This window comes from Lonchura striata, chromosome 2, assembly GCF_050655825.1.
Source record: "Lonchura striata isolate lonStrDom1 chromosome 2, ASM5065582v1, whole genome shotgun sequence".
NCBI lineage: Eukaryota > Metazoa > Chordata > Aves > Passeriformes > Estrildidae > Lonchura > Lonchura striata.
The window spans coordinates 106847756-106855595 of record NC_140704.1 but is presented as its reverse complement, the minus strand read 5'-3'; the positions used below and the strand labels follow the sequence as shown (position 1 = coordinate 106855595).

The window sequence follows — 7840 nt, the reverse complement described above, 5'->3', positions numbered from 1 at the left end:
CTGGAAAGGGGAGAGAAAATAGAATGAAGGGTTAATGAGTTAACTAAATACCATCCCAGGCAAAATAGGCTTGAATTAGAGATGCCAGTCAAATTTATTGCTAACAAAATCAGAGTTGGACAATGAGAAGAAAAATAAAACCTTAAAAACACCTTCTCCCTTCCCCTCCCTCCTTCCCAATCCCATCTCCTGCCCCAGAGGTGCAGGGAGACAGAGAATCTGGGTTATTGGCAGTTCATCCCCTGTTGTTTGTCTCACTGCTCAGGGAGAGGAGTAGTTCCCCTGTTCCACTCTGAGGTTGCTCCTATGGGAGACAGCTCTCCATGAACTTCTCCAGCATGAGTCCATCCCATGGGCAACAGCTCTCTGTGAACTGCTGCCATGTGACTCCATCCCACAAACAGCAGTCCTCCCAGAATTGCTGCAGTGTGGGTCACTCTTCCATGGGGTGCAGTCCTCCAAGGACAGGCTGCTCCAGTCTGGGAGCAGGGCCCCTCTCTCCACAGGTCTGCCACAGGGTCACAGCCTCCATTGGGTGTTACCTGCTCCAGCACAGGGCTCCTACATGGATTTCAGGTGGATCTCTGCTTCTCCACGGATCTCCACAGGCTGCAGGGACACAGTTGTCTCACTATGGTCTGCACCACAGGCTGCGGGGGAATCTGAGCTCCAGCACATGCAACATCTCTTTCTCCTCTTTCACCTTTCTGCAGTGCCCTTGGTGCCTGTGGAATTGTTCCTCTTACAGACTCTCACTCTGCTCTCTGGCCACAATTAACTGTGCAATAATGTTTTTTTCTTCTTAAATACATTATCACAGAGGCAATATTCCCATTTCTAATTGTCCTGGCCTCAGTCAGTGGAACATCCAGCTTTGGAGCTGCCAGGGACTGGCCCTGCCAGACATGTAGGAAGCTTCTAGCAGTTTGTCACAGAAGCCACCCCTGTAGCTGCCCCATACCAAAGCCTGGCCATGTCCCAGACCAGGACAGAAAACCAATACAGTTGCCTTGGGAAGATATCGGGAATATGGTGATCATTAATTTTCTGTATTTGAAACTCATTAGAGTAAGACTGCACTAACATAAGAACAATGACATGCAGCAACTAATTTTTTCAGTGTTTGGCTGTTGAATGTATAATTTCCTCCATGCTTCTCAATTTGAACATTTTATTCAGTTCTGGCTTTGGTGTTAATCACTTCCATGTATACATAAATGTTGCTGTTGAACAATGACTCCAAAGCATTTTTACTGAATTATGCAATGTTTTTACCAAAGTTATCAAACTCCTTCACAGAAGTTTTGCGTGGTGTCAACCACTCATTTTGATGGTTTTTATTAAAGCTAACCCACAAAGTAACTTTTACAATACACACTTATAAGTACTGTGACAAATTTTTTGTGAGCCTGTCTAAATACCCCAGAAATAAAACCAAAAGGTATTGTAGGTATCGTAATTGTGTTTAACTAATTGCAGTCTTGTATCTAATTTAATAACACAAAGCAGGTATCCCAATAAATAAGATTATTTCCATGTTCTGCTAGGAAAGGACTAATAAATGAATACAGATATATAGAGGTATATATGCAGGACTGATTTCTGTAGAAACTCCTCTTGTAAAGACAGTTACAGAACCTGGTTGAGTAGCCCTGTATAAAATGAGGAATTTGATGCTGCTTGTCCTTCAAAGCACTGGATAAACGCATTAAACTGGACCTCATCATCTCCCTTAATAGTATTCCTGTTGCTAGGAAACGGTTATCTGGACCCCATCCATAAGCCTTGTCTTTGGTACTGCTTTCATGCTTGCAGCCCTAGCTCTGACATCCTTGAAATTGTGCTTTCATTTTTCATTGTCTATCCTGCTACTTTTTGCCATTTGTTTTTGCTTACAAAATCCAGTTTCACAAATGAGCAGATAAATATCACGTAACTAACCAGATGAGTAAAACAGAGATCTCCTTCAAATTGTATCCTACAAAAATATTCCTGGAGTTGCTTTTTGCCCTCACCATTTTTCTTGGGATAAGTGTTAGTGCGGATGGGACTACTCATGGAAGTTTTTAACTTTCCAAGTATTTACTGAAATGTCTGTATTTATGTGTAAAATACAGATTTTTCTTTCCCTTCTCTGCTGAGGTATTTCTTGCACTCACTTACTTCAAGATTATGCTTAATTAGAAGCCTCATTGCTTTGTTTGATGCTCTTTTAGTTGATTTCACTCTGCATATGCAACTTACCATGGATTTAGTAAAGGGAAAGGACACTAGGTCCTCTTTGCTTATCAAGCTTATAAATAGATTGCACAATTTATCTTTCAGAAATCCTAGCAAAGCCAAAATGATAATAATAGCTGTATAATTATTAAAGTGTGTTCCTAGCAGAGCTTGTTATCGCCTCTCAAGAATCAATGAAGGAATAGATGCTGTGGATTTAATGATAGGGTTGTTTTAGTGGTTCTTATTTTACAAAACAGAAGCAAGGAGATGGTAAAAAGGTCAAAGAAGGTGGCAAAAAAGGTAAATTCAGCATTCTGCTATAGAAAGTGCTCTTTAGGATCCTTCAAGGGTGTTTCTGAAAAGCTGGTCAGAGATATAAAAAAGCCCAAAAATCTAGACTTACCCCATTTAACCTTTTACATATCCCTGATTCAACACAATCTTCAGATATGCATTGCCAGGACACTTTTCCCTCAGCATATCAAACTTCTGACCTTGCAGCTGCTGTAAGTCAGTCACAGCAACACGTCCTGCTGTACCATGTTATAAATAAAGGTAACTTGCTCATCAAATGCCAAAGACTGGCCAGGGTTATACAGACTGATCCTGTATGAACTGCAGTTCTCACACAGGCAAGACCACCACTGACCTGAGACTTTATTTCACTGATGGCTTCAGCTCCCTTTTCATAGGGAGATATAAATCAGGATCCACCCAGACAGAGTCATGGGTTTAGACAGAAAATCCAGTGTGAGTGTAGTGTCCAAGGGCAAATTCCTGTATTCAGTAATCCTTCAGGTTTCACTGCAATGCCTGAAACCTTGCTCCATGGAGAGCTTGTCCACCAAGCTACCTGAAACCACTGAGAATCTTGCCTCTGAGCAAAGTTTTGCATCAATGCTACTGAAAACAATTTTTGAGTAATTTACATTTTTGTTCATTTCTTACACTGCTCTCTTATGGAGTTGGGTTGCTTTAGCCAGGCAAGTAAGGTCTTCCTTCTGCTTCTTGCATATGACAGTGTGTCACAAAGGCTCTCACTTAGCCCTGTCATTCTGCATTGCCAATTTAAAATTCATCTTTAAAACAGAGAAGAAGAAATTTGGAGTTGGGGACAAGATGCTGCAAGAATAATCTTTTTGTCCTGAAAGGGGGAGCCTAATGTTCCCTTTTCTGGCTATGAGCCTCAGATTTGCCATTAATGAAATGCTGGAATGCTTGATTTATATCACTAATAAGTGATATAAAATTTGTTTTGCTGCCAATGCAGACTGTTCAGAATGCAGGATGTGAACTGATAAACATGTATTCTAGATCACAGTGAGCCCAAAAAAGAGACAACATTGTAAAACATCCTACAGAGCACAGTCTTGCCATGAAAATCCCAGCATTAGTGATAACTACCCTTCAGTGAATTCAGAAATTACCCTGTGAATCTTTAGGGTCAAAAAGACATAGACATTGTCCTTGGATTTTACATCCAAATCCTAGCACTCACTGCAAGCTCTGATTTCAGAAAAACAAATTGTTCCGGTTTTAAGGCTGCCTTTGGGTGATATTGTTAACAGGACAATATATTTACAGACCAAACCAAATACAGGTTTAGCCAAATTCTTGTTTTGCTGAGGAAGATCTGATCACAACTTCATTACTTGAATTTGCCTGGCTGTCATTCATTAAAATATGAGTACCAGATATTTCACTGGGCCCAGTGACAAGGGTAAACAGTGCCACAGTAAAGGAGTTTAAGATATGCTCCAGCTGTCCCCTACAACTCCTCTGTCCTAAATATATCTCTGCAGTGGTTTAACTGGCTTAGTTTCCAGAAAGAATGGCAGAGGTTTAACTTTAGAATGAGCAATAAATAAAACAGGGGGTTTAGGGAAAGTTTTGTTCTCACCACACAACAGAGTACAGGACTTAAGAAGTAGCTTTGCTGTCCCTGTGTTTTGTTTTGAAAAGAATTTTTGAAAAAGCATGATCACCAAGAATATAGTTCATCTCTTATTTGTATTATCCTCTTTCAAAGTCTCAGTAAAACTCTCCCTTTTCTTATGTCTTTGCTAACATACCTTGGCAAAACCTTGGCAACAGTCAGGTTTTGCTCTGCTAAGAACAGCGTCTATCAGGCTGGTGGGGAAGTTCTTACTGCTTCCTTACACTCCCCTTCTCCATCTGCTGCTTAATATGCAGCATTTATAGCTCCTGTGGCAGGAGCTGTCTCGCGGCTGTGGGCTTGTGAAGGAGGTACTGGTCCAAGGACAAAACTCTCAGTTCTAAATTCTAGAAATAATATTACTTTTCAAGGTTTCTGAACTGTGTTGGCAAAGGGGTATTTATGGCAGTGACAGACAACTTCATAAAAAATGTCGAGGCATGAGTTCCCCCATTCACTCTTGCCTTTCTCTTTGCCTGTGAGACGAGAGGAGAGGAGAGGAGAGGAGAGGAGAGGAGAGGAGAGGAGAGGAGAGGAGAGGAGAGGAGAGGAGAGGAGAGGAGAGGAGAGGAGAGGAGAGGAGAGGAGAGGAGAGGAGAGGAGAGGAGAGGAGAGGAGAGGAGAGGAGAGGAGAGGAGAGGAGAGGAGAGGAGAGGAGAGGAGAGGAGAGGAGAGGAGAGGAGAGGAGAGGAGAGGAGAGGAGAGGAGAGGAGAGGAGAGGAGAGGAGAGGAGAGGAGAGGAGAGGAGAGGAGAGGAGAGGAGAGGAGAGGAGAGGAGAGGAGAGGAGAGGAGAGGAGAGGAGAGGAGAGGAGAGGAGAGGAGAGGAGATACTCTTTGGAAAGTCAAACTGTACCTTTATCTGCCTCAGAAGCATGTGAGTAAGCCATTGAGAAAGAAAGCAAGCTGGACAAAAGGATGTTGCTCAGATATATGAGAGAGATGCAATTGGCTTCATTGTCTAGTGTATGTCAGGAATTATAAGACAGGTTTGGGATCTCATTGCCTTCATGGTGATGAAACTCTTTGGGCTGCTGGCACATAGGCCTCAGGCTTTAAAGACCCCTCCAGGCAGGAGAATTCAGAGAGCACCTTCCAGAGGAGACAGTAAACCATTTTCAGAGTTGTTGTGAACTGGAACTGGGGAACTTAGCATGACTTGTGTGCATTGCAATCCTGTCTCTCACTAAGATTTACTACTCTGAAGTTCCCCACCCCCCAGGTTTCCTTCTCACCTTGCAGAGGGACTGAATCAGGACTGAGGCTGCTCCTCAGTCAAACCTGAAGGTTTTTGTGTGTTGCTAGCAGCATGGCAGGGCCAAGGGAGTCTTGCCTGTGGATTTGCACCTCCCATCACTTTTGCATGCTGTTTTTTTGGCCCCAGTGTCCTCAGAAGCACAGTGTCTGCTGGGCACTGTGCCACAAATCCTCTCTCAAGAAAACACAGGTGGAAAGCAGCAATTAATTCTGCTCAGTGGAACACTCATTTAGGCAGCATAGCTATTGGAATGATCACTGAAGATGAGGGGACCTTTTTGTGCTGTCCCTCAAGGCAGAAAAAGCCTCAACTCATATGTGATAGTCCTGAATGAAGTATGTTGGAATAGCTGGTTGAAAAAGATTTTTTTTTTCCTGATGCCTTTTCTCTACTGAGCACTCAGGTTAACAAGTGGGGAGCTCATTCAATTGAGCAGAGGCAGCCTCTGGACTCCTGTGAGCTTATTCTGCCCAAATGAACTTGTTTAATGAGGCAGCTTCCCAAGCCTGAAACTCATTCCTTTGAACTTCCACACTTTGTAGACCAGTAATTAAAGATATTAGAAAGAGAGGTTGAGGGAGGGCACAATTTCTTCATTTTGTTCTCTTGTTTGTTTGCTTAGAGTTCAGCCACAGGAAATGTGATATCTCTAGTGTTTAAAAGAAATCAGAATATAAAATATCCTGTTGCTTTTGTTTCTTGGCTTTCTCAGTTGCCAACTAGTTAACTCAACAGGAGAAAAGGAAGCCATGGTTTTTATCTTGGCATCTAGCTTCTGGCACTTATGCTTTTGTAATCAGCCTTCAGGAGATTCTATTGCATTTTTACCATTTTCATGATTGCTCAATTATCAGTCTGCCATTTCATCCAAACTTCAAGGGGACTTGACAAGTTCTGTTTCCACCATAGATTTAAAGCTGATTGCATCTTTGGGATCCTCACAAACTCCATCTCTGAACCTAGTGTTTTCCCGCAGGATGGTCTTGTTGTTTCTGGGTGTTTTTCTTTGGTTTTTGGTGGGTTTTTTTGTTGGTTTTTTTTTGGTTTTTTTGTTTTTTTTTTTTTTTTCTTGGAGGCCCTTTGTCTGTGGTTATTACTTTGGCTGCCTTAATAAGTAAGAGCCATCTGGAGGCATGGTTGACCGAGTTTGCACCTGCGTCTACATCTGCACTGTCTGGCCATGTCAGGTGGATGTTCACCTAAAAGATCTATCTCAGTGTGATAAAAAGGAAAAGAAAAGGGAGGGAGAGTCTAAAACTGTTATTCCTGCCTCCCTGCAACAGCAGGTGCACCAGATGGCTCACAAAGTAATTAGGGAGAAGAAACAGTGTCAAGACTTCATGTGGTGTGGTCTGTAAATGATCATCAAATCAAATTCTTTATCAAAGATGGAGTTTTCTCTCTCCCCACTGGCAAATCGATACACATTTGAAACAGCACATGTAATCTGCTTCCTTACGTGCAGGCACCTGGAATGCAGACAGAGAAACCTGGTCAAGAGACCATTCTTGTTAAGCAGCCATCTGTCATAACAGACTGTCCCTAAGCATTCCCAGCCTGTTGAATTGTTATGCTTTGCTTTCTTTGAAGGCAATATTTCCTTAAAAAATATTTTTTTCACCTCCTTAAGTGGTAACCTAGAGGAAATTTTGCCATGCAGTATGTAAGGTAAACAGCACAAGGCTTCCTGGTCAAGATGTGCTTTGGCAGCAGAACAAGGACCTTACACTGGTTTAATCTGCAGATCTACTTATTTCTAAAGCTTCTGTGTTAGCTCCCTTGGATGCAGGGAGACTCTTGCTCCTGCCCAAGCCTGCTGGACAGACCTACCAGAGCTGTGGTTGGCGTGTTGGGTATTTGTTAACGTAGGATAACGCACTGTCACCATGTCACAGTGTCACAGCCCAGGGTGCCTCAGCTGAGGACCACTGCATCCCTGCCATATTGCAAAGGGGCTGCTTCTGCACAGCTGTGTGCTGCCCTTCTCTTCTCCTAGCCCCTCTCTGCACTCACCTGAGCTACCCACTCCAACTACCAGTGTGTTCTCTCCTATTTTCTATGCCTTTGTCCCCATTTCAAACCCCTTGTTGTACCCATGGAACTCTGCACCATCCTGGCACCCATGGGAGCAACATGGATGGAGATTACAACCACTGGTGAGCAGATGAATGGCAGTCTTGTGGCTTTAAATACTTTTACAAGGTTATTTCTGAAACAACTCTTTTTGTCACACGCAGCATTTCGTTAAATAACTGCAGTAAAGCAATACCCCACAAAAAAGGAGAAGCCTAAAAACGAGCCTTCAGCTGGCTTCTCACATAATCACAGAACAGTGAGGGAGCAGCTGCACAAGGTTTAGATACTCCAGGATAAATTCTGTAGAAAAGCTTACACATAGAAAGAAGTTTTAACAATGTGTATAATG

The 7840-nt window shown here is 42.7% G+C and overlaps 1 long non-coding RNA gene across 3 annotated transcripts in view; it reads right to left on the bottom strand.

Moving 5' to 3' along the window:
• Nucleotides 1-7840, bottom strand: part of LOC110467856 (uncharacterized) — a 96412-nt gene that overhangs the window by 49729 nt on the left and 38843 nt on the right. For all 3 annotated transcript variants that reach the window (XR_014953396.1, XR_014953397.1, XR_014953398.1), the window contains one exon: nt 543-725. This is a non-coding gene — a long non-coding RNA (uncharacterized LOC110467856). The remainder of the gene's footprint in view (nt 1-542; nt 726-7840) is intronic.